Source organism: Sciurus carolinensis, chromosome 8, assembly GCF_902686445.1.
Source record: "Sciurus carolinensis chromosome 8, mSciCar1.2, whole genome shotgun sequence".
NCBI lineage: Eukaryota > Metazoa > Chordata > Mammalia > Rodentia > Sciuridae > Sciurus > Sciurus carolinensis.
The window spans coordinates 68,803,499-68,830,521 of NC_062220.1; the positions used below are offsets into that span (position 1 = coordinate 68,803,499).

The 27,023-nt window shown below is 37.4% G+C and overlaps 1 protein-coding gene and 1 non-coding gene across 45 annotated transcripts in view; one reads left to right on the top strand and one right to left on the bottom strand.

Moving 5' to 3' along the window:
• Nrcam (neuronal cell adhesion molecule) overlaps window positions 1–27,023 on the bottom strand; it is a 273,474-nt gene that overhangs the window by 90,123 nt on the left and 156,328 nt on the right. The gene's annotated exons all lie outside the window — the stretch shown is intronic.
• Trnav-uac (transfer RNA valine (anticodon UAC)) lies at window positions 7,309–7,382 on the top strand. The gene has a single exon. It is a non-coding gene; the product is annotated as a tRNA-Val (tRNA).

The following is a 27,023-nucleotide window of genomic DNA, read 5'->3' on the forward strand; positions in this document are numbered from 1 at the left end:
GCAGAAGCATTTCTCAGACATCTTCAATGTCTCCTCAAGCGTACATGCCAGATTAACCTGGGAAACTCTTTGGGAGGAAGGTGCACAACCTTATATAGCCCATGGAGACCACTGAAATGACCTCATCTTCCATGTGCTTGGATAGAGTGACATCTCCTTACTTTGGCCCCTCAGGATGCCCTGAGGCAGAAACACCCCAATTTCATCTCAGGCTTTAGACTCAAGAGGAATAACTAAATCATATTATTTTTAATCTATTTGCTTCAATTTACCCTGTTCATTAAATCCTATTGATTATTTTCCTTGTGGGTTTTTTCTTCCTTGCTTCCTTCCTTCCTTCTTCCTTCCTTCCTTCATTTCTTTCTCAATTTCTCAATTTCTTTCTTTCTTTTTTGTGGAAATGAGAAATAATATCCTTTTTCTCTAAGTGTGAGAACTAGAATAACACTAACCCCAAAGGTTAGAAAGAAACCCTTTGTGTATGAGTGACACAAATAGTCTGCCTCTTCACTAACAGGTGCAAAGTGACAGAAGAGCCCATTGCAGTAGGTCGCCTTAATGCTGAGCGTCCTCATCAGGCGATGTTGAAACAGGGCCTGTCCACTTCCTGCCAACACCATCTGGCAGGTGCTGGCATTTCTCAGTCATAAACCAGGCTGCATAATTGCCTTGAATCATGGGGGTGCTTCTATGTAGCCCTTACCCCTGCCATGAGCACAACTGCCACACAGAAGCCACTTAGGAAACTAGAAGTCATTCATCTGACCCACTCCACAGAGTTTGGCTCACAGGCTTAGGGATGACTTAATCAGAAAAGCTCATCTTCATGTTGGGTGGGTGCCACCAGGAAGGAACACATGTCAGACAGCTGAAAGTGACCTGGACCAGGCCTCATGCCAACAACCCCACACCTGAAGAGTTCCTGAACTTCATTTACCTTAGAATACACTCAGACTGTCCTGTATTCAGCAGGATAGACTATTATTTTTTAAATACCACAATACCACTAATGTTTAATGATATGTCTATGAAAATACCATTTGACTTACAGACTTCTTGGATACTTCCTGTATAGAATTTTCTTTTCATTTATCTAGGAAGATATTTAATACTACATGAGTTCATTCCTAAAAATAGATTCTTTATAAGCTGAGTTCTTAATCAAAAAGATAATGCACATCTGGGGACTCACAGAAAAATCACAAGGACCACAAAGTCATTGGGTCTCACCTACAACCAAGATTATTATTCTACCTTTACTTGAAATGATTACTCCAAAAATAGTTATGCATCATATGTAACAAACTGAAATTTCAGAAACATAATCATGTTCCACACTTACTGATTCAATGTTTAATTATAATACCATCATTTATATAGTACCTGTCTTTATTAGACTTCTGATGGTAACTCACTTCTTCTTATGGTTTTCTTGGTAATTAGGACTAAAAACAAAGATACTTTCTCTGTTTCTTTGAAAACACATAATAACTGTTCCTGAGTTGTCTTACTAACCAGATATCAGAGTCTACTTCCAGTCTTACTAACTGAGCCAAGTTTCTAGGTTTTTAATTCAATGGGTTTGGAGAGGAATAAAAATTGATCATCTCTTTCAGGGCAATATACAATAAAACAGTAATCTCAACACCTCCTTTCCCCTTTAACTGCAAATGAACAATGAGGATCTTCTACCAGACAGGTAAGAAATCTGACCTTACATCTATTCAAGAGTTTCTAAACATCTGGGACTGAACCTCCATCAGATGTTCCCAGGGGGAATGGTGGCACCTGTGTAACCGCCAACAGTTTGTGACTCTCATTCCACTTTTGGAAAGATAGTCAGAGCTGAAAGTATAGCAGCCAAGGCTCACACAGGGCTTTAGGAGACAGAGTTGCATTTAGGAAGTGAACTGTGTCGTAAAACCCATGGCATATTTCCAACTGACATTTCCTTTATCATTTGTGAAACCTGGTGCATTCTCATTTGATCCAGTTTAACAAATGGGAAGAGTCCTCCATAGGTTTTTCCATCTTTTTCTAGTAATCAGTTTCACACCTGACCTCTAATTTATACTTTCTAAATTGCACACAAAATTTGGCTTCCTTTTGGAGACATTTGAAATTCTCACATCTTTAAAACTGTTTCCTCTTTATAATAGTCAATACTTATTGAGCACTTACCACCCTATTTGACCTTCATAGCAGGTCTCTGAGCTAAGTGTTATAGGTCACAGATAATGGCTTGTTAATATAAAGTTTCACAGGTAATTAGCAGAATTCGCAAAAATGACACACAGCATCTTCAAGAATTACCTGGTATGTTTGTACCCTGTTCAGAACAGTTCTCTTTAAACTCAGTCTTTCTTACTTGCAATAACTTTCATAATAAAATACACCATTTGATGTTTACCCAGTGATCACATGCCTGTTAGAGAGGAAAATTGGTGACTGAGAAAAACAGTGGTTGCAAAAGATATTCAACATTTTGGATTGGATAGCTCTGAATTGTTCAAATCATTTGAAATATTCCATTCCCATACATCTTATCTGGTTTTCAATATTTTTAATGGAATTTTCCATTTTTAAAGTTTTAACACATTGTGTATGTATTTTCAGATATATAGAAGTGCCATTCTACAGTGTTCTTGGTAAGGTTTCCCTACATCATTGTTCTCAGTGAGGCTGTATGATGCTTAACCTGGTGAGGTAAGAGGTAACAGAAGCCATGTGCTAGCTCCCCTGTGCAGGCTGGGAGGGTCTCAACTCAAACATTTTAGGTGGAGGGCAAATATTTTCATTTGGTGTAACAAGACTGCTTCCTGAAGTATCTGTACCAGTAAGGCAGAAAAAATGCTTCATTATATCCCTCATCACAATGTAGACTTTGGAATACTGAGATGGTGAGCTGATCTTACCCTTATGAATTATGAACACCTGCTTTGTCTCAAGGATTAAGCAGTCATTGTACACAGGGTTTGTTCATGTTCTCTAAGTAATTTAGGTATATTGTATTTTAGGGAAAATCTGAGTCCAAAGACACAAAGTTCAAATCAGATCCAGTATCCTCCCTGTCCCTACATGCACAAAATCTTAATGGAAAGACAAACTTATAAACCCTTTGAGAAATACAAATTGTTTCTCTGTGATTCACCCCACCTTCTATGTTTAGAATTGGGTCTCCTGCCATCTGAAACATTGTTCTATGCAGTTGCTACATTTCAGACATGTTATCTTCAAGCTTATCATTTTCAACGTGGGATCAAGTACAGAGAAAAAAGAAAGAGGCATCATTTTTATCTTTTAAAGGACATTCTTATCAATAAGTTTTAAGGGTCTAAGATTTTATCTCACTTAGAAGCTAACAGATTAGTTTGCTATAATTTAAAGACGCCAACAGAGGACACAAGATTCCTGGGTCAAAGACAAAGAATTTCTTACACAAAGTAGTAGCAGTACCAGGGTAACATGTTTTCTTGCACTGGTTCCTAAGACTGTAGTTCCCACAGGGTGACTTAAAGAGGGTCAGGTGATGCCTGCGCATACAGCATATTACATTATATGAGAGGAACTCTGAGCTTAGGGAACCAGAATTTTTTTGGGGGGCGGGGTAGTAAGCATGTCTGCTCTTTGCTTTAGAAGGAAGTACTTTCTCTGCCTCCTGAGGTTATTCAGTATACAACCATCAGAAAGAGTATCAAACTCTCAAAAACAGTGTCTGGAACAAAGGGCAACCAGTAACTGATTGTAAGATGTGCCCCAGAACCATGGAGAAGTTTGCCCAACAATCCCTTGATTTTGCAGCTGCCTGCTGTATGGTCAGGCACTATAGCAATATTCTTTGTCCAGGCAACCATGGGCTTTAGTTCAGGGCTCTTGTCTTTTGGCCCTGAGAATCCCATGGTTCTCAAAGAGAATGTGAAAGTAAATAATGATTTTTTATTACATATGTTCAGTGTAAAGTTATTCCACTTTCAAAAGTAACTTAGAGTTTTACTACAAATTCTCCAAATGTAACCAATGACCATAAAAAGCATGTATTGAAAGGGAAATGTTCTCATTTTATGCTTTTATTTAATTGTAACACTGCATTTAATTTTGGTATATTTGGGATTCTTCATAAGAGACAAAAAATACTTATATTTATGCATACTCTCTGATGAAATATACAAAGATCTCATCAAAGGAGAATATTAATTACAATCAAGTGGTCTTTCTATAAATTGTTGATTCAGAAATAGGAGAAACCCTGCATTATTTCTGAAATAAAGCTCACTTCTTCCATTGTATAACATTATTTTCCCTAGAGCAGTTATTATATTCATACATAGAATCTACTTTTGCAAAAATATTATCTGGTTAACTAGAAATCTATACAGATAATTAAATTCGTGTTATCTCATACAGTTTCCCACAGTCTTAAGGAATAAATTAATCCACATCAGGGTTTTAAAAGTTGCAACTTGTATTTAGCCATTTTCAACTATTATTTTGAATAAGTAAAATTCATTTACATGTTATTTCTTCAATGAAGAATTTCTTCTGTTTACTCTTTGTAATTTTACTCTGTGTACTTTGTATAAATGCCATACACTTGCCAGAAGAGATAAGAGGATGATATTCTTGTCAAAAGTGTTTTTGTTTGAGCATGCTAAGCACATACTCAGTGGCAGAGTGCATGCTTAGCATGCTTGAAGTCCTAGTTTCAAATTCTGCACCCCCACAAAAAAGTGCTTTCATGGGAATAAAAAATAAATGTATTAGATTTTGTAAAATCAGAATTTAAAATCACACCAGAATTAAATGTTAACAAAAAGCTATGATTTTCCTCAGATGAGAAAAGAAGCAGTGAATTTTGCAAGTGGTGATCCTGATAATGGACTGGTTTGCTTAACTGTGCCCTGTCCTCTGGAAGATACATGACACTCATTAGTAAACGAAGGTAAGAATCTAAAGTAGCGCTTTTCTCAATAGCACATTAACTAACACTGCAAGATGCAAGTGCAGAGTTGGCTGGCACAGGTTCTGTGTGAGAAAAACACAAACTCATGAAGTATTCCATGTTTCTGAAAGTGAAAGATGCATTTGCCTGTTGATAACAGTGATTCCCAATTCCTCAACATCTTTCTGGATATATCACAGTGAAAAAAACAATAGTAAGAGGAAAGGAGCACATGCAATGAGCAAGCCTGTGGTTTGTATTTTTATTTTTTTGGTACTGGGGATTGAACTCCGGGGTGCTTAACCACTGAGCAACATCCTCAGATCTTTTTATCTTTTTATTTTGAGGTAGGGTCTCACTAAGTTGCTTAGGTCCTTCCTAAGTTGCTGAGGATGGCTTTGAACTTGTGATCCTCCTGCCTCAGCCTCCCAAGTTGCTGATATTTCAGGCTTGTGCCACCACACCCAGCTCACTTTTAAAATATATGACCACATCAATTATAAGATTATCTTGAAGTATATGGATAAATTTGGTAAAAATTTCAGGTAAATATGCAGATAGAAGCCTGGTAAATTCAGATTTTAAGATGCAGCTCATGGCGAATCATTCAATTCTGGAAACAACCTAGAGGCATCTTCCTTTGCTACACTTTTTAAACACAAGTATGACACTTTGTGCCAGGTGCTGCCCTACTGCTTCACAAATGTTAACTAATTTTAATCCTCATAACAACCTTATAAAATATTATTATTATTCAGTCCACAGAAGGGGAAAGTAAGACACAGCATTAGCAGCTTGTTCAAGGTCATATAGCTAATAAATAGCAAACCCAGGACTTCAACCTAGGAAGTTTGGCTTTGGGCAGAGCTTGGGACTAGGGTGAAGTGAGGGATGTATTTACCTCAAACCAAAAGTTACAGATGCACCCAAAACTCAGAGACTGAGGCCATATTTTAATGCAGTATTTGAAAGTGTAAAACATCCATTTGAACAAAATATGAAAAATGTAAATATAGACAAGATTAGTATTACTAATTGTTTTTCTTTTTTCTCAGGTTCAATATGGCTTAGCATGCAATGGCTGTAAGTTCAAGTTTTTAGCTACTATGATATACAACCTCTTTAAACATCTCTCCTCTCTCCACAGCTCTGAGTGCAACTTGCAGTTGTACAAATATAGTGAATTTGTTTCTTTCTTTCCTCTAGAAGATGGTAAAGTTTAGGTTTGCCTATCTCAGGTCTCCTTTTATCTGAGACAAGCAGAAAGAAGAATGTGGCTAGGACAGAAGTGGTAGGTGATGGGGAGGTATTCCAGGTGTCACAGAGGGAAGGGGCAAGTTTCTTACAGGTTGTAGTTTCAAATATGACAAGATATATATCTGACAGAAAGGACATTTTGAAAAGATAATGAAAATAAAGTTAGACAAAATTGTAATGAGTTTTATGCTTGAATAATAAATTTCATCAATCAGACAAGAAAATCATCAAAGACCTACAAGCCCAAATCATTAAAAAAAAAATAGGGTTCAAAGTGAATTAGAATTTTTATTAAAACTGAAACTATAACCCAGACATTATTCATCCTGTAGCTACGAGATCCTGACTTTGCACTTGTAGGAGTAAGAAGGAGTAAACAAAATTTTGTGGTTATATAAAAGGTTTTGGTTGGGCTGGGGATATAGCTCAATGGTAGAGCACTTGCCTAGCATGTGCAAGGACATGGATTCAATCCCTAGTACCAAAAAGAAAGTTTTTGAATGTACTAGAAATCTCAGCATGATTTCATTAAATAGTAACCATACTGTATTTACATCATTGTCTGATTTGCATCTGAAAAATTTGGTTCTTTACCTTGTGTTCATTAGAGTTCAAAGTGTTTCAGCAGATAAAACTTCCCTTACCTTCACAACCTATTATGAGAAATTTCAGTTTTCACTGATCTGTCTTTATTGTTGCTATTTGGTAAGGAGTTATTTGGTTGGTTGCATGAGAGTTGGTCAGATAGGAAAAGGCAGCAAGAAAAGCAATAGTGTGAGATTAAAAAATAATTCATAGAAAAACCAATCATTTTTCTTTGGGGCCTGTCCTCGCTTCTAAGTTTGAACTGACTTGCTATAAGAAACTCTCTGGTAATGCCCTGCATGGTCCTTTAGTCAGAGGGACATCTTCAAGCCTCCCTTCATATGGAGGCAAGCAACTTAACAGTTCATAGTCAAATCTGAAATTTAAAAATACTATCTATGCTGAATTTGTGCTATTGATAATTTAAATAACTGATTTGGTAAATTAATAAAATTGTTTTAAAGATAGTGTGAGCATCACCAAACATACAGGCAATAACTATACTAATTTAAGATTAGGAAGCGGGCTGGGGAGATAGCTCAGTTGGTAGAGTGCTTGCCTTACAAGCAGAAGGCCCTGGGTTCAATCCCCAGCACCGCAAAAAAAAAAAAAAAAAAAAAAAAAAAAAAAAAATTAGGAAGCTTGGGCTATGATGGTTGTGGCACACCACCATATAAAAATAAGTAAAATTAAGTTATTGTGTCCATCTATAACTAAAAATATTTTTTAAAAAAGCTTAGGAAGCTATCTATACCCATGATCAGAGCAGCATCATTCACTATAGTTACAACTCAAGTGTCTGTGGAGGATGACTGGACAACAAAACGTGGTATAGACATACAGTGAAAAAATGTTCAACCATATAAAGGAAGGAAACTCTGGCACATGTTACAATATGGATAAATCTTCAAGATACTGCATTAAGTGAAATAAGCCAGTCACAAAAGGACAAATATGATTCCCCTTATACAAGGTACACATAGTAGTCAAAGTCTTAGAGACAGAAAGTAGAATGGTGGTTGCCAAGGGCTGGGGCAGGGAAGAATGAGAAATTAAGTGTTTAATAGGTATGAGTTTCAGCTGGGGAAAATGAAAAAGTCCTGGTGAGAGGGATAGTCATGGTCACACAACACTGTGAATGTATTTAATGCTATAGAACTGTTCATTTAAAAATGATCAAAATGGTAAATTTTGTGTTGTGTATATTTTATCATAATAACAAAATCAAGAAGTTGCCAGAGAAGTGAATTTTTAAAAATGACTCTCCAAATGTTACATAATATGCCTTCCTAAAAAATATTTTAAAATCTATAGACTTTCATTAAACAGGTGGATATGCTAGAAAAGAGAATCCTAAAAGAAAATATTTTCTGCCAGGACACAATGGATAGCATTCATCCAAAATACACTCCTGCACCATGACTTCCTTTTCTCTTCCATTTAAGAAGGTAGATTAGAAACTATAAGAGTGAGGGAGATGTTGCCATAAGGTAACTGGAAATTTTCACCCAATTATTTTTTAATTAAAAAAAATTTAAAATTCTGTCATTTTATTACTTGTAAAACTTCTTGTGAGATACCTCACTCTGATCTTGGTATACCTGTGTCCTGAGAGTTTAGGGGCAAAGGTCACATGGAGCACAAACTCATGAGCAAAATTTAGCAAAAACATAAATCTCTCCAGGCTGTTCAGACATACCAGCTGACCTACTGAAGTGATTGATTTTATCCCCTCAAGTAAGAATTATGGTGAAAAAGAGAAAAAGTTAAAAATGTCTTGGTGCTAATTTTAACTCTATGAAATGGAAATCTCATTTCCTGTTCTAAATCTATAATTTTGATCTTATCAATCATCTTAGAGGACAGTAACATATCTGGATCTAAAATTACTCAAGAAGGCATTTATGTCTGCCTGTGAATATTTTTTTTTAAAAGTAAATTTCACCATCACTTTTGAAAGTAACTTTTATAAAATTCCACAGGGATCAGAAGTATATATTGGGTAGAATTTCTTTATTCACATTACAATTTGTGTAAGAGATGAGATCCACCTTATCTGCCATTAATTAAAAAAAAAATACAACAACAGCTACCATTGGTGGAATAACTTCTATTTGCCAAACACACTCTGAAAGTAGGGGTTACAGGCTCACAATCACTTATCCAAACATCCTGAGAAATAAAAGATGTGGTGACAAACTTGATATATATACAGCTTTTATTTAGCCTACTAAGTGTAAATATCTCCACATTTTACTGATGAGTTGATAATATATTTGATGAGATGATGCTGTTCTAGACTCTGCTGGGAATGATATGCAAGATTTATATATACACTGGGTTACCTTTCTAAAATAAAACTCTAAAAATTCTGAACTCTAAAATTCATCTGACCCCACAATTCCAGGAAAGGAATTATGAACTTGCGCTCCCACTTTATAGATGAAGAAACAGATTCAGAGTCTGACAAGGCCATATAGCCAGCATGGAACTGGAAAGAGGGCTATCTACTTAGAACACCTGGACTCTTCCCATAATACCAAATAATAGAGAAATACACATCTGGATGAGGATTGTGGGGCAAGATATTTGATATCTGGTGTTAATCTGAGCGGACTTCCTGGTATACATGCATCATGACTGAAGTAGTTGGAACACTGATTACTTGAGTGTGTCATTTCCTTGAGAAAAATAACAGTTTTTATCAGTTTTATTTTCTTTGATTTTACTTCCTGTATTGATGAAACAATTTGAAAGGTTTATATACTCACAAATTAAATAGAAACTTGGTTTATGCTTCACAATTGCTATAGAGTTTTCCATATACCTTTAAACACTTATATTCTCAAAATACAAAATATATATGAATACAGACACAGACATATAAAGATATTACATTTCTTATGTTTGAGAATATAGAGGTGGAAGGACTTATGCATCACCATGCTTGTGTTTCCAAAAGGATCTGAGTGATATTCGCAGCTTAAGAGCAGGATAACTGAACAGACAGGGTTTAAAGTGGAGTAGCTTGTTTTTCACAGCAAAGGAAACAATTAAGATTGTGAAGAGAGAGCCTACAGAATGTGAGTCAGTCTTTGTCACCTGCACCTCAGATAAAGCATTAATCTCTAGGATATAAAAAGAACTCAAAAAATTTAATACCAAAAATCAAAATAACCCAATTAATAAATGAGCAAAGGAACTGAAAAGACACTTCACAGAAGAAGAAATATGATCGGTCAACAAATACATAAAAAAATGTTCAACATCTCTAGCAGTTATAGAAATGCAAACTAAAACTACACAGATTTCATCTCACTCTAGTCAGAAAGGCAATTTTTCAAGATTACAACCAAGTAACAATAAATGTTGGTGAGAATATGTGGAAGAAGGTACACTCATACACTGCTAGTAGGACTGAAAAATGGTGCAACCACTGTGGAAAGCTGTATGGAGATTCCTCCGAAAACTTGGAATGGAACCACTGTTTGATCCAGTTATCCCACTCTTTGGCATATACCCAAAGGACTTAAAATCAGCATACTACAGTGACGCAGACACATCAATGTTTATAGCAGCTCAATTCACAATAGCTAAACTATGGAACCAGCGTAGGTGCCCTTCAACAGGTGTATGGATAAAGAAAATTTGGAACATTTACACACAATGGACTACTACTCAATCATAAAGAGAAATGAAATTATGGCATTTGTTGGTAAATGGATGGAACTGGAGACTATCAAACTAAGCAAAATAAGCCAGTCCAAAATACCAAAGGCAGACCATTATCCCTGATATACAGATGCTAACTCTTAATGCAGGGGTCAGACATTACTTTCCTATGTGCATATATGATTACACAACCAATGTAATTCTACATCATGTACAAACAGAAGAATCAGAAGTCATACTCCATAAACATATAATATGTCAAAATAAATTCTATGGCCATGTATAACTAATAAGTACAACAACAACAACATCAAAAGAAAAGGTGGAGCGGCCTGAGTAGTAATGTTGCATGGGACCCAGTGTCATTTCAGCTGCACATTCAGCTTCAGCAGCCATGGTGCCAATATTTACTATCAAGGACAAATGCCTTATGTCTCTACAGGTAATTCTTGTATCCAAACAACCTAATACTGAACCTAATAAAATAAAGACGATAATAAAAAGCCTCCCGTGGAACACTTTGGGCTAGGTGCTGACCTCTTCTCAACATCAGTAGATTCAAAGCTACCTGTCCTTGGGTAGCTCAAAATAAAATTATTCTTCCCATTGGGCTAATGAACCTCAAAGCTTCGACGCTTTTGGCCCTTTTCACCAGAATGAAGGGCGACCTATAATAATAGGGAAAGGTGAGAGTTTCATATGTGAGGAAGAAATGAGGCATTTAGGATATGGTGTAAAAGCTCCTTTCTCTTTGTCTTTCTCTCCCTCCCTTCTGCCCCTTTCTCCTTTCTTGTTTTTTTGCCAAGGATAGTTAGTGGGATGCTCAAGAGCTACCACCCTGAGCACATCCAGCAAGCTGTCAGCCATCCTGTTCAGTTGTGCTACAATTACCTTTAAAAAGAACTAGTGGAATCCCAGAGCGCCAGTTGAAATGGAGGCCTCACCGTGAACAATGACAAGTGCACACAGCCCTAACTACCTCAACCTAATTTTCTTCATGGAACTGTTTCAAAGATCATGATGAAGTTAACTCTGAGCTCTCACATTTAGTCTCTCTGGTGCTATTAGAAATAGTTTGACCTTTGTCATCGTAACTGGATTGAGGGGAATAACAATGTCATTGTATTTTACATAATGAAATACAGGATCTGCTGAGACAACCAGCAGCTGTTATAAAGAAGACACAAATGCCATCTTAATATGATTTCTTAAATATTTAATAAGCTGGGTCTGTATGCTTCTAACACTAGGTCAAAAAGATAACCAAATAATGAATTATCTTCTGCATGAAGATAGGGAAGGTAGGGAGGCAATGGGCCTGTTACACTAAAAGCTCTTAAAATGGAGGCATTAAATATGCTCAAAAATTAAATCATGCCCCTCTAAAATCCCAATAGTCTTTACATATGGGTTCCTGGGTAAAGGAAATAATTTGTTGCCTGCTTACTAGGATGATACATTAAGTATGATAATTATTTCATGGAATAACTTAATTTCAGAAAATTGCTTTAAATGATTGTATTCACTTCCATTTCACAATATTAAAAATTACAAAACCAGATATCTACTTTTTCCTCAACCTGATAAAATGAACAAAATTAAATATATAGTTGAGCAATTTCCTCATGTCTTCATTTATATACTTGTTTGCATATATATACTATTAACTTTATGATGATAATCCAGCTACACATTTTATAAATTCCTTTGTTTTTATTGTTTTGAAATCCTGTATTGAGGGCAATAAAGCAAACAAATAATAACACTCAAGGAGCTTTGAGAAACTGGGGAAGACAGGATAGAAGACTGCACCAGAAATTACTAGTAATAGAGAATAAAGGAACAAACAGCACAGGGATGGCACAAGGTGCCCTCGGAGCTCAGGGGAAGGCACATCATTTTGGAATTACAAATCAGAAAGGTTTCATGGGAGAGCAAATGGCAAGGATTTGAAAGGGTGCTGAAGGTGTCCAGCTGGCTGCCCAGGGCTAAGGGAAGGGTTATAATTTGTCTACCAGGAAATGCAGGTTGAAGAGCATGTTGGGAGGTCGGGGTGAGGAGTATCCAAAGAACTCCGGAGACTTCAGTGTTGAGATGCTGCGAGCCAGGCCTCTGCTCACGCAAGCAGACTCCAGCTGCAGAACGAGTGTAGCACTGGCTTTGAATAAAGTTGGCAGTTTAGATGAGTAAACTAAACTGGACATACTAATAACTATACTGAGAGTGTTTCAGAAATTCAAGTGCTTGGAAGACTTTCGATTAAACACAAGTGACTGGACTGAGTGTCTGAGACTTCATCTGGGAGCAAAGCTAGCCCCACAGGGCACAAGTGCAGGGACAACAGTGGGAAAATTGAAGCTGCTGTTTTGTGCTCTGTGAGTCCTGCTCTTTGAAACTAACGGTTACATAAATACAAAACTGTCTTAACATGCTGCCATGTATAATTTATTTAGTACTTTTAAGTATACCTAGTTGTTAATCAAGTATGTACACATAACTCGGTGCAACAAAGTATAGCATAACGAACAAAATATATTACTACCATTTCTAATGAAGTGAGCAAAACTGAGTTTCTTAATAGAGAAGGGAAGCAGAATACCACTGGTGATTTCTCTTATGAAACAAGCTGGAGGACTTCAGTAATGTCTGGGATGAACTGCTGAGTGAGTGCTTACCCCTCTCCTCCTCTTTCATTTCTCTTTAAAGAAAGAAATTTTACATTTTCTTTTTTCTGAAGACATGCTTACTAGAAATGTGTAGCACTTGGACAGCAGCATTCATTAACCTATTTTTTTTTTTTAAAGAAACTTCTGTTAATCTGGAACTTACCAAGAACATAGTTAATAGAGGCCCTGAGTACTTTTAACGATATTAATTCACCTTAGAATCTCAGTATGAAATCAAGTGCATTTTCTATCTAGCTAGGCATGAAAATTTTGGTATACTCAAGGTTTTATTGTTTGCTGGCAATAGGCCAAAGCAGCACATTTATAAAGGAAATTGGTATTTTTCTCCTGGTGGAGATGAGATCTGTCAGTCATCCTTTGAGGATGGTTCTCTCAGGGATTGCAGACATGGGGTGGGCGGTTATGAAAAGAATGTATTAGTGTTGCAAACAAATCTTCTGCTTTATAACTAAACATAAATTTCCATGTAGAAACAATAAGTCATCACTAGTAAAAGATGTGATCTTCATAATGCAAATCAGCTTGAAAAGCTGGTTCTCCTCGTCTACCATGCATTAGAACACCTGGGAGAGCTGAAGCCTCCCAAAGCCCAAAGCTCTGGGCAGAACTCAGACACCAAAATTTCCCAAATCCTCGACTGATTCCAGCATGCCTCAGGTTTGAGCACCTGTAATTTAAATGCTTCTCTGTTCTTTACTACTGTAAGTACACTACTGGTCTTTTTGTATCCAAATTTAAAATTATCCATGAAAATGAACAATATACAGAATATTGTGGAAAAAGTCAGCCTTGTTGGTTTCATATTCTGCAACAAGCTAAAGTTTGGTGGTGAGGGGTTAATTTTTGGATTCTTTCGGTCATCCTGGAAAGACAAATACACATCTTTAGTGTATTTAACAGTTGAATTACAAAGTATTCTGCAAATATGAATTGTGTGCTTTGCAATACAGCAGCAAAAGTACAGTTACAAGAGTTATCATAATATTAGGCAGAAAGTGACTGGTGACACAGAGAAGTAGAAAAATCCCTATGATTGTCTAGGGAGGAGGAGCAATCCAAATTACAAAGGTGATAGCATCTGGAGCATTCATTTCAGCTAAGGAAAAGGAGCAGGAGAGGCAAACTGAGGAACACAGAGGAAGCAGGATATTTTAATTTTGTGGAAGCAAAAAGATTTTGTAAAAGGAGACAGGTTTGGAAAAGGAGGTGGGGGTCACATCTGGGAGGCTACCACATACTGATCCTGAGGGTCTTAATCGGTTTCATAATGCCACTTTCTGTCTGCCTCGACCTTTCTGCAGGGTGGCACTGCTGACTATTTGAGTCCTCCTTTCCACACTCTCCTCCCTCAGATTCCGAAGTCTCCTTCACATCCTAGCTCTCTAATGTCCTTTTCCAGGGGCTAGAGAACTCTCTTCCTCATTCGTCTTATGTGTTTCTCATTCTTGAAAGTATCTTGTTCCAGAATTCTATTCCACCACATCTTTCTATCCCATAGTACAAATGGTTGATGCTTGAGCTACTCTCTGGTGCTGGGACTCCACGACAGAGCCTCTATGTCATCCTCCCTCCTTCTCCCACTATCTTAACAAATCCTCCAGTTCAGTTGAGCCTTTTCCCTTAATCTCTAACTTTCACCTTCTGAAAGTGAAACCAGCTACACTTGGATAACCTAAAAGCTCTAACCAGACTTCCCACCTCTAGCATGTCTGTTCTCCAAACAGTGTCCAAAGCATCACGACAAAATCCTGACCTTGCATCCCCCTTGCACAATCCCCTGCAGTTCCTAGGTTAACATTCACACCATCTTCTTAGCACATAAGATCCCTTCTGATTTGCTTATTTCTAAAGTGATCCCCTCCCACTGACACCTGTGGTTCTAGGCATCCCAACCTACCTGTGGTTACTAGAGGAGGTCATTTTTCCAGGTCTTTTTACCTTTCTAAATATTATTATTTCTCTGGTCTGTTATACATTTCTCTCCTTTTCTTTCTTCAAACCTCAATTCCTTCCCCTGGAAGCCTTTCAAGAGGTCATGGTCTGATTTAGATAGTCTTTCTCTGTGCCCAACTAATGGCTAGACCAAATTGAAACTGTCAATTTACTCTTGTGTCCCCAGGATGTGTTTTCATTTGCACAGATGGGCATCAATTAGAAGCCCACTATACTTCACTTCGCTCCTTTACAAGCTCATCTCTACTGGGAGCCTAGAAGCACCTTGCTGGGGAGAGCAGGATACACTTCTTGTTTTCTTTGTGTTTCACACAATTAGTATGGCGCCTGGCACATAATTAGCACTTCGTGGAATGAATGAATGACTAATCAGAGATACGCAATAGAAGGGCTCATTCAACTACTCCTTGAATGACTGAAGCAACAATGTGAACAATGGACTGGGCAAAACTTTGAGAGAAGGGAGGAATTAGATGCCACCAGGAAAAGTCTGGAATTAGCAATTGGCAGACAGTGTTGTTTTATTAAATTCACTGGCTTGTCTCGCTCAGCCATCAGAGTTGTAAGTCCACTTAATGGCTTCATTCCTCCCCCTTCTCCCTCAGTCTCAGTCACTGGATACTGATTGCATTGTGTCTTCCACAGGGCTGCAGAAAAAAACAACAAAACCCAACCTTCTATCCTTTTTTTATATACCCAGTTCCATTCCTTTAGAATAAAATACTATGCCACTAATCCTCATAGGAGTAGCTGTTTGTATTTAATTGAAGAACAATATGCATTTATTCACAAATACCAGTACTGGCTCCATCTCAGGGGGTACTATCAGAGAATAAGTGATGAGTTTCAATCTGTTTCTTAAAAAAGTTTTACAATGAGTTTCAAAATGGATATTTGATCTGGTTAGTTCCTCTCCTAAAGACAAACAATAGAATTCCCAGATTGCTCAGGGGAGACAATGAGATTCCCAAGGATAGCAGACTATGGGGGATTTAGAGACCTTCTGAAATGCAAATCCAAACTGCTCATAGGGATTGTTTCAGTGAAACCTTACTGCCTCATAGATAAAATTGTCTAAAAGCAATGGAAAGCTAGTCAACAAAACTCTTCTGCATACAGTTCTCAGTCATTAAATTTTGTCAGGAGTTAATGGTATGATAAAAAGAGCAGAGAGATGGGTTTTCTTCTCTGTGTGCAGATAATTGTATCAAAACTGCCATCTTCTCTTCTGGAAAGCTCATCTCTACACAAGCAATCTAGGAAGTTCAATACTTATTCTAACCCTGGTCCTGTGGCTCCGACCATGAAACCTCCTCCCAGAGCTTGCATCAGAGCCAAAAGTATGCACATTTTCCATTCCTTTAGAGCAGGAGTCATGTGGCAAGTGTTTTAGGCTTGGTGGGCCATATAGTCTCTATTAAACTATATAACTCTTTATTTTGTGAAAGCAGCCATAGACAATACTAAACAAATGTGTGAGGTTGTATGCAAATAAATTTTACTTATGGGCACTGAAAATTTATAATTTTTTATCATTAAATATTCTTCTTCTCCTGATTTTCCTTCCAACCATTTAAAAATGTAGAAAACATCATTTTTAGGTGGTAGACCAAACCAAAAAAAAAAAAAAAAAAAAAAAAGGCAGAGAGCCAGATTTGGCCAGCAGCAGTGGATTTCAATCTAGTACTTTAAAGCAATATTCATAAGCTTTATCCCTGTGTGTGGTGTTGGTTCTGAATGAACTAGTTCGAAAATCAAATTCATCCCTAGTAGGTAAAATAAAAAAAAAACAGATACAATGAGGTGGCTCCTTTAAGTAGAACAATACTCACTGGGATGAATAAATAGAACTAAACTAAGGAGAAGGAGGAGACAGAAGAAGAGGAGAGAAAAGAGAATTAAAAAGATTGAGACAGGGTGATCCAAGATGGCAGACTAGAGGGTGACTGCATCTCCTGTAGCTCCAGAACCCAGGATTCAAGAAGGGGAGGAATTGAGAGACTCGGACTAAAATAGAGCCACGGGGTGAGTCTCCCCCACCGGGTGAAGCTCGGCCTGGGCGGCAGGCTCAGATAAGGGCGGCTTATCAGAGCAGAGCAGGGCAGGGCAGCTAGAGTCTTCCCAGGTAGCCCTGCTCACTCCCGCAGTAGGCTCCTCCCACACGGCCAGTTTCTCAGAGCAGGCCCCCCAGTGAGACCCTTTCTGCACAGAACCAGCTCTGAGTCCCAGAGCCAGCGGCAAGCTCCAGCCCACAGGCAGCTTCAGGGACCAGGACAGGGCAGCCAGGGACTTCCCCAAGCAGCCCTGCTCCCTCCGGCGGCAGGCTCCTTTCACGGCCAGCTTCTCGGAGCAGACCACCCAGTGAGAGCCCTTCCACACAGAGCCAGCTCCAAGCCCTGGAACCAGTAGTGGGCTAGGGGCAGCTTTCTTCGGAAGCACTGCATTATCAAGTTCCTCCAAGACTTCGGACTACTGAAGGCTGGGAGGTGATATACTGGAAATCTACAGGGACACTACAAGCCAATAGAGGAAATCTGCAATATCTGAGTCCCACTGACATCTAACCAATATGAGAAAACAAGGGAAGAAAATGTCCCAAACAAACCTAGATACTACATCAATAAAACCCAATGACAGCACAGCAGAAGAAATGTCAGAAAGGGAGTTCAGAATGTACATAATTAAAACAATCAGGGAAGCAAACGAGGAGATGAAAGAGCAAATGCAGGCATTGAAGGAGGAAAGGAAAGAGCAAATGCAGGCATTAAATGATCGCACCAATCAACAGTTAAAAGACCAAATACGGGAAGCAAGAGATCATTTCAATAAAGAGTTAGAGATACTGAAAAAAAAACAAACTGAAATACTTGAAATGAAGGAAACAATAAACCAAGTTAAAAACTCCATAGAAAGCATAACCAATAGGATAGAACACCTGGAAGACAGAACCTCAGACATTGAAGACAAAATATTTAATCTTGAAAACAAAGTTGGCCAAACAGAGAAGATGGTAAGAAATCATGAACAGAATCTATAAGAATTATGGAATATCATGAAAAGGCCAAATTTAAGAATTATTGGGATTGAGGAAGGCTTAGAGAAATAAACCAAAGGAATGAACAATCTATTCAATGAAATAATATCAGAAAATTTCCCAAATCTGAAGAATGAAATGGAAAACCAAGTTCAAGAGGCTTATAGGACTCCAAATACACAAAATTACAACAGACCCACACCAAGGCACATTATTATGAAAATACCTAACATACAAAATAAAGACAGAATTTTAAAGATCGCGAGAGAAAAGAATCAAATTACATTCAGGGGGAAACCAATAAGAATATCATCAGATTTTTTAATCCAGACCCTAAAAGCTAGAAGGGCCTGGAACAACATTTACCAAGCCCTGAAAGAAAACGGAAGCCAACCAAGAATCTTATACCCAGCAAAACTTACTTTCAGATTTGATGACGAAATAAGATCCTTCCATGATAAACAAACTAAAGGAATTTACAAAAAGAAAGCCGGCATTACAGAACATTCTCAGCAAAATATTCCATGAGGAAGAGATGAAAAACAACAATGCAAATCAGCAACGGGAGGAACTAGCCTAAAGGAATAGCCAAATAAAGGAGAAACCAAATCATGTCAAAAAACAAAAATGAGTCAAATGACTGGGAATACAAATCATATCACAATAATAACCCTGAATATTAAGGGCCTGAACTCATCAATCAAAAGACATAGACTGGCAGATTGGATTAAAAAGAAAAATCCAACAATATGCTGCCTGCAAGAGACTCATCTCATAGAAAGAGATACCCATAGACTAAAGGTGAAAGGATGGGAAAAAACATGCCATGTACACGAACACAGCAAAAAACCTGGAGTATCCATCCTCATTTCAGATAATGTGAATTTCAAGCCAAAACTAGGCAGAAGGGATAAAGAAGGACATTACATACTACTTAAGGGAAGCATAAATCAGCAAGACATAATAATCATAAATATCTATGCCCCGAACATTGGCTCATCCATGTACGTCAAACAAATCCTTCTCAATTCCAGAAATCAAATAGACCACAACACAATAATACTAGGTGATTTTAACACACCTCTCTCACCACTTGATAGATCTTCCAAACAAAAATTGAATAAAGAAACCATAGATCTCAATAACATAATCAACAATTTAGACTTAACGGACATATATAGAATATACCATCCAACGAAGAACGAATACACTTTCTTCTTGGCAGCACATGGATCCTTCTCTAAAATAGACCATATTTTATGCCACAAAGCTACTGTTAGCAAATATAAGAAGATAGAGGTACTACCTTGTACTCTATCAGATCATAATGGATTAAAATTAGAAATAAATGACAGAATAAAAAACAGAAACTTCTCTAATACCTGGAGATTAAATAATACACTATTATATGATGAATGGATAACAGAAGACATCAGGAGGGAAATAAAAAAAATTCTTAGAAGTAAACGAGAACAAAGACACATCATATCAAAATCTCTGGGACACGATGAAAGCAGTACTTAGAGGAAGATTTATTTCATGGGGCGCATTCAACAAAAGAAGTAGGAATCTGTTGCCGCCCACGGCAACAATTGCGCAGGTATTTATAGGAGGGCCTGGAAATAAACTATTTTTCCTATATTCACTAATTTATAGAGGAAGAGAGACTTTGAGAGAAAGATAGGCTTTGCTTAGAGGAAGAGAAACTTTGCTTAGAGGAAGAGAATTGCTTAGAGGAAGAGAAACTTTGCTTATCAGGAAGAGAAACTTTGCTTAGAGACAAAGTTTTAGAGAAAGAAAGGCTTCTATGCTTATCATAGATCTATTTCTTCTTAAAGTTCTGCTGCTTCTTGAAGGTGCGTCCTGCATCCTGTGGACTAAAGGTGCGTGCTAGGAGTATGTGCTAAAGGTGCACTGCTTCTCTTTGCTTGCCGCTGCCCCTACTCGCTGCTTCTTTTCTTCTTGCCGCTTTTCTCTGCCTGCTGCTGCTCCTTACTGTCACGCCCCCGCCCACTGCCCGCTTATATTCCCTCCAGGAGGCGGAGGGCAGAACCACGCCACCGCAAGCGTTAAAACGAGCAGGCCCAAGCAGGTGCGCTCGGGAACACCTGTGCACGCGTTGTATCATGGACTTAACTGAATATGGCCAGTGATAAATCACCTGAGTGTGCTTATGTTAATTAACCTCCTCACTGCCAATGTGATCAGGTGCCGTTCTGGCTGGCACAGGCCCCAACAGAAATCAACAAATAAACGACTTAACACTACAGCTCAAAGTCCTAGAAAATGAAGAGCAGACCAACACCAAAAGTAGTAGAAGACAAGAAATAGTTAAAATCAGAGCCGAAATCAACGAAATTGAAACAAAAGAAACAATTGGAAAAATTAACAAAATAAATAGTTGGTTCTTTGAAAAAATAAATAAAATTGATAAACCCTTAGCCACACTAACAAAGAGAAAGAGGGAGAAAACTCAAATTACTAAAATTCGGAATGAACAAGGAAATATCACAACAGACACTAGTGAAATACAAAACATAATTAGAAGCTATTTTGAAAATCTAACAACAAAATAGAAAACCTCAAAGACATCAACAAGTTTCTAGAGACATATGAATTACCTAAACTGAACGAGGAGGACATACACAACTTAAATAAATTTCAAGTAATGAAATAAAAGAGGTCATCAAAAGCCTACCAACAAAGAAACATTTGGGACCAGATGGGTTCTCAGCCGAGTTCTACATAACCTTTAAAGAAGAGCTCATTCCAATACTCCTCAAAGTATTCCATGAAATACAAGAGGAGGGAACCCTCTCAAACTCATTCTATGAAGCCAATATCACCCTGATACCTAAACCAGACAGAGACACATCGAGGAAAGAAAATTTCAGACCAATATCCTTAATGAACATCGATGCAAAAATTCTCAACAAAATTTTAGCAAATCACATACAAAAATATATTAAAAAGACAGTGCACCACGATCAAGTGGGTTTTATCCCAGGGATGCAAGGTTGGTTCAACATCCGGAAATAATAAATGTCATTCACCATATCAACAGACTTAAAGTTAAGAATCACATGATTATTTCGATAGATGCAGAAAAAGCATTCGATAAAATACAGCATCCCTTCATGCTCAAAACACTAGAAAAAATTGGGGTAATGGGAATATTCCTTAACATTGTAAAGGCCATCTGTGCTAAGCCCATGGCCAATTTCATTCTAAGTGGTGAAAAACTGAAAGCATTTCCCCTAAAAACTGGAACAAGGCAAGGATGCCCTCTTTCACCACTTCTATTCAACATCGTCCTTGAGACTCTAGCCAGAGCAATCAGAAAAACCAAAGAAATTAAAGGGATACGAATTGGAAAAGAAGAACTCAAACTATCCCTGTTCGCTGATGACATGATTATATATTTAGAGGGACCTGGAAATTCCACCAGGAAACTTTTAGAACTCATAAGTGAATTCAGTAAAGTAGCAGGTTACAAGATCAATGCTCATAAATCCAATGCATTTTTATACATGTGATGAATCTTCAGAAAGAGAAATTAGGAAAACTACCCCATTCACAATAGCATCGAAAAAAATAAAATACTTGGGAATCAATCTCACAAAAGAGGTGAAAGACCTCTATAATGAGAACTACAGAACACTAAAGAAAGAAATTAAAGAAAACCTTAGAAGATGGAAAGATCTCCCATGTTCTTGGATAGGCAGAATTAATATTGTCAAAATGGTCATACTACCTAAAGTGCTATACAGATTCAATGCAATTCCAATTAAAATCCCAATGATGTACCTTACAGAAATAGAGCAAGCAATTATGAAATTCATCTGGAAGAATAAAAAACCTAGAATAGCTAAAGCAATCCTCAGTAGAAAGAGCGAAGCAGCGGGTATCGCAATTCCCATCTTCAACTCTACTACAAAGCAATAGTAACAAAAACGGCATGGTATTGGTACCAAAATAGACAGGTAGATCAAAGGTACAGAATAGAGGGCATGGAAACAAACCCAAATAATACAATTTTCTCATACTAGACAAAGGGGCCAAAAATATGCAATGGAGAAAAGATAGCCTCTTTAACAAATGGTGCTGGGAAAACTGGAAAACCATATGCAACAGAATGAAATTAAATCCCTACCTCTCACCCTACACAAAACTCAACTCAAAATGGATCAAGGACCTCGGAATCAGACCAGAGACCCTTCATCTTATAGAAGAAAAAGTAGGTCCAATTCTTCAACTTGTTGGCTTTAGGATCAGACTTCCTTAACAGGACTCCCATAGCACAAGAAATAAAAGCAAGAATCAATAACTGGGATAGATTCAAACTAAAAAGCTTTCTCTCAGCAAAGGAAACTATCAGTAATGTGAAGAGAGAGCCTATAGAGTGGTAGAATATCTTTGCTTCAGATAGAGCGCTAATTTCCAGCATCTATAAAGAACTCAAAAAACTCTACACCAAGAATACAAATAATCCAGTCAACAAATGGGCTAAGGAAATGAATAGACACTTTACAGAAGAAGATGTACAAGCAATCAACAGATATATGAAAAAATGTTCAACATCTCTAGAAATAAGAGAAATGCAAATCAAAACTACCCTAAGATTCCGTCTCACCCCAATTAGAATGGCGATTATCAAGAACACAAGCAACAATAGGTGTTGGAGAGGATGTGGGGAAAAAGGTACACTCATACATTGCTGATGGGGTTGCAAATTAGTGTAGCCACTCTGGAAAGCAGTATGGAGATTCCTCAGAAAGCTTGGAATGGAACCACCATTTGACCCAGCTATCCCACTCTTTGGCCTATACCCAAAGACTTAAAATCAGCATACTACAGAGATACAGCCACATCAATGTTCATTGCTGCTCAATTCACCATAGCCAGATTGTGGAACAAACCTAGATGTCCTTCAATTGATGAATGGATAAAGAAACTGTGGCATATATATACAATGGAATATTACTCCGCCATGAAGAATGATAAAATTATGGCATTTGCAAGCAAATGGATGAAATTGGAGAATATCATGCTAAGTGAGATAAGCCAATCTCAAAAAACTAAAGGACGAATGATCTCGCTGATAAGCGGATGAGGTCATATAATGGGGGGTGGGAGGGTTAGCATTAGGGTTAGGGTTAGGTTTAGGGTTAGGGTTAAGGAGGGTGGTAAGAATGGAGGAAGGAAGGACTGTATAGAGGGAAAAGAGGGGTGGGAAGGGTGGGGGGTAAGGGAAAAAAATAACAGAATGAATCAAACAACATTACCCTATGTAAAGTTATGATTACACAAATGGTATGCCTTGACTCCATGTACAGAGAAACAACATGTATCCCATTTGTTTACAATAAAAAAATTTAAAAACAAAAAAATTAAAGGATGGGAATGTAGCAAAGTGGTAACGAACCGCTGACATCAATCCCAGTACCAGAAAAATAATAATAAAAAATTGTTCATGACTGAAAAAAAAAAAAAAAGATTGAAGGTGAAAGAGAAAGTATTTATTGAATGATCAATATGTATCAAATATTCCTCCATGTATCTTCTGTACCTTACTTTATTGAATCTTCCCAAATCCTTGGAAGTAAGAATTATCCTGCCACTTTGCAGACACTTGGCTATTAAAAGAAGTACCATAATGGGAAGTCACATTTGTGTAATTCCATGTCCCGCTCTCTCCCCATTCCACTTCAGGCTCTAGAGAAGCAAATATACTGTTTTTTTTATTTTTAGACATATTTCACACAATGAGGTTCCAATATACTGAGTTTTTAAATCCTAAGAAAATTTAAATAGAGATTTTTAAGTAAGTCACATAAAGAAGTCTTCTTACTAAATACATTCTCTCACATTAAATAGAAGCAATGGCTACTCAATGGAACATGGAAGATGTATGTCAGTATAGGATTTTGAAAACTATAAGTAAACCAGTGTGTTTGTCTCTAGGCAATTAATTTAGATTCAGAAGGAAACTTATTTTCTACAAGTTCATACATTTCTTTTTTTCCTTTATCTTTGCTTGATAGCACTGGAGACACAAATTCTTTCTCAGGTTGGTAGGCATTAAACCTGTCCTTACTATTATCTCTACTTTCTTAATGCTTCCTAGAATAATTAGTAATTGGTAGGAACCAGGAGGAGTTCTCTATAAGTCTTTCCAGTAACAGTAGGAAAAGCATTTTCCCTCCCCCAAAGATGAGAGATAACTAACCATATGGGCCCTCAATACTGAATTTGCTTGTTATTTTTATCTTTGAGGCAGGAACCATTTGCCTTCTGTGGAGAAGATATGAATTATTTCTTCAACCAATGGTTGTGATTTAGACCTTGGGGCTCAGATCTTGTATACAGTGGCTTTCTGACATTTCCATGGGATCGGGTGAAGTTGGGGAGATAATCAGCCTGCTTGGAATGGCAGATAGGTGAATTGGGCTGGGACTTCCCTGAAACAAAAGTTATCTAGGAATCATGCATTACAGGACACAAATCTCCATTATGAATTAAAAATACAGAATCACCGTTAGAATAGTTGGAATAATATGATCAAAGAAATCTGTCCCTTTATACACTACTGGCAATATAAACAAAATTATTATAAACATGTTCTCTGCCCTTTCAGTGTAGTTATTTAGATAACCTGAAGTATGTTCATAAGATTTTTCCTTTTTTTAAAACCTCACAGATAAAATGGCATATGTTTATCAGGCATAACATGATATCTTGAAACATATGTACATTGCAGAATGGTTAAATCAAGATAATTAACACATGTATTACCTCACATAGTTGTCACTTTTATGGTGAGAACACTTAGAATCTACTCTCGGCACTTTTCAAGAATACAATATTATTACTAAATTATAGTCACCATGTTGTACAATAAATTACGTGTACTTATTCCTCCAATCTAAATTAAATTTTATAACCTTTGAGCAACATCTATTTGTAAGTGTTTTAACGGCAGAGTCTGTGACTTATCTTGGTTCCTCTTTGTACTTCTCTTTAAGTACCCTATTCTTGCATTGCTTCAGTGATCTCACAGTCTTGTTCTTCTTTGAGACCAGAATGTCTGTGGGACAGAAACACCTCTTTAGGTGAGCTAGCTGAAATTGGGTGGATGTGAGATGGTTACCAGCGTGACTCCCAGACAACCTGTAACTGCATTATTAGAATGTCTGCATGCTAAACGATACCCCTGCCCCTATGAGAGTTGATGATTGCCATAACTGGAAAGAACCATAGAAAGAATAAAGAAGGTGGTGCCAGAATTCCCAGAAAATCTTCACCCATTCCCATAAAAGACATGAACATTCTTCCCCTTTATTAGCCTGTCCTCCCCTTTATTTCTTTTACCCTACATTTTTATAAAATTCAGACCATGATTGGATTGAGAAGTTGACTTGTGAGTTTATCTCTTGCTTCTATTCTTGGTCAAAAGTGAAAGTCTCTTTTGCTCCTCAATTGTCCTGTTATTGGTTCCACAGTTCTTAGAGAGAAAAGGGACCCTGTTTAGGGCCAAGAATCAGCAACATCTTTTCACTCCAAGTAGCTCCTGTCAGAGCCAGGCACACTGGAGGCATTCAGAAAATGACTGTTAAATTAGAAGAGATCAACAGCTAAGTCTTAACAAAGTCTTAAGGTGTCCTTTGGAGCCTTATCTAAGAATTTCTCACAATGAGGAATCTTGACTCTTAACAAGATAAGATTCTTCTAATCCTGTGGGTTCTCAAGGTGTGGTCTCCAGACCATCTGTATCAGCCCTGCTTTGCAACTTATTAGGCAGATTCTTTGGCCTAACCTCAAACCCCTGAACAGAAACTGGATGTGAGGGCCAAAAATTTGTATTGCCAATAAATCTTTCAGGTGATTCTGATGTACACTAAGGTTTTAGAACTACTGTGGATCTAACAAAAAATAGTATTGCTGAGTTCATCCCTTCCTAAAAGGAAACCCATGGTTAGCACTTTATTATCTACTTTGGGAGCAAGCCTATGGTATTACTAAATATAAACTCAGTAGATTAGATCATGGGGAAGCTTTTATAATAATCTCATCAAATATCAAAGGCTCCAATTCATCTCAAAGTTTCAAAGGTCAACAACACTTAATGTTAGCTAAATCCAATACATTAATCTGTTGTAAAAATACTACTGTCATGAGGTTTGTGTCCTTTTTTGCCCTTCTCCATCTTCCTGCACAAAATGTGGGCATAACCAGCAGTCAAACTAGAAGGGTAAGGGCTGGGGATGTAGCTAGCGGTGGTTGCTGGGCAAGCACAGGCTTGCCTGGTTCAATCCCTAGCAGGGGGTGTGTATGTGTGTGTGCAATAAGTCTAGGGACCTAGTCTGTGGAGGGAAAATCAGAAAACAGAAAGGATCATATGGCCCGAAGATGATTTTCTGGGTGTCATCTTTCCCAGTTGCTCAACACCAGACTTCTTTGTCCTGAGCAAAACCACTAACTACTTCATTGAATTCATTATTTCACAGTTTTTGTCAGCTGAATACCATCACTATCTGACACAAAAGCTAAAAGCTGTTTTCCTCAAACATTTAAAAAGGAATCATTCAGATTCTTCAAAAGTCGAATCAGCAACTCTCAGAGCAGGACAGAGAGGAGTCAACACTACAAAACAAAGTGAGTATTTCCACTCTTTGTGATTACAACTATCTAAACATTTCTGACAGATTTCATGTGGTAATGTTTTTTTGAATGTCATCTTACAGAACTTAAACAATAAAGAATTAAAGTCAAAACTTGAAAAAGCTAATCAAAGAAAATGAAGTGTAATCTTTTTTTTACAGCTAAATTGCATCAACATTTGAATATCCATTCTTTCTTTCCTCATCTCAGCATTGTATACTATCATTATCTATTC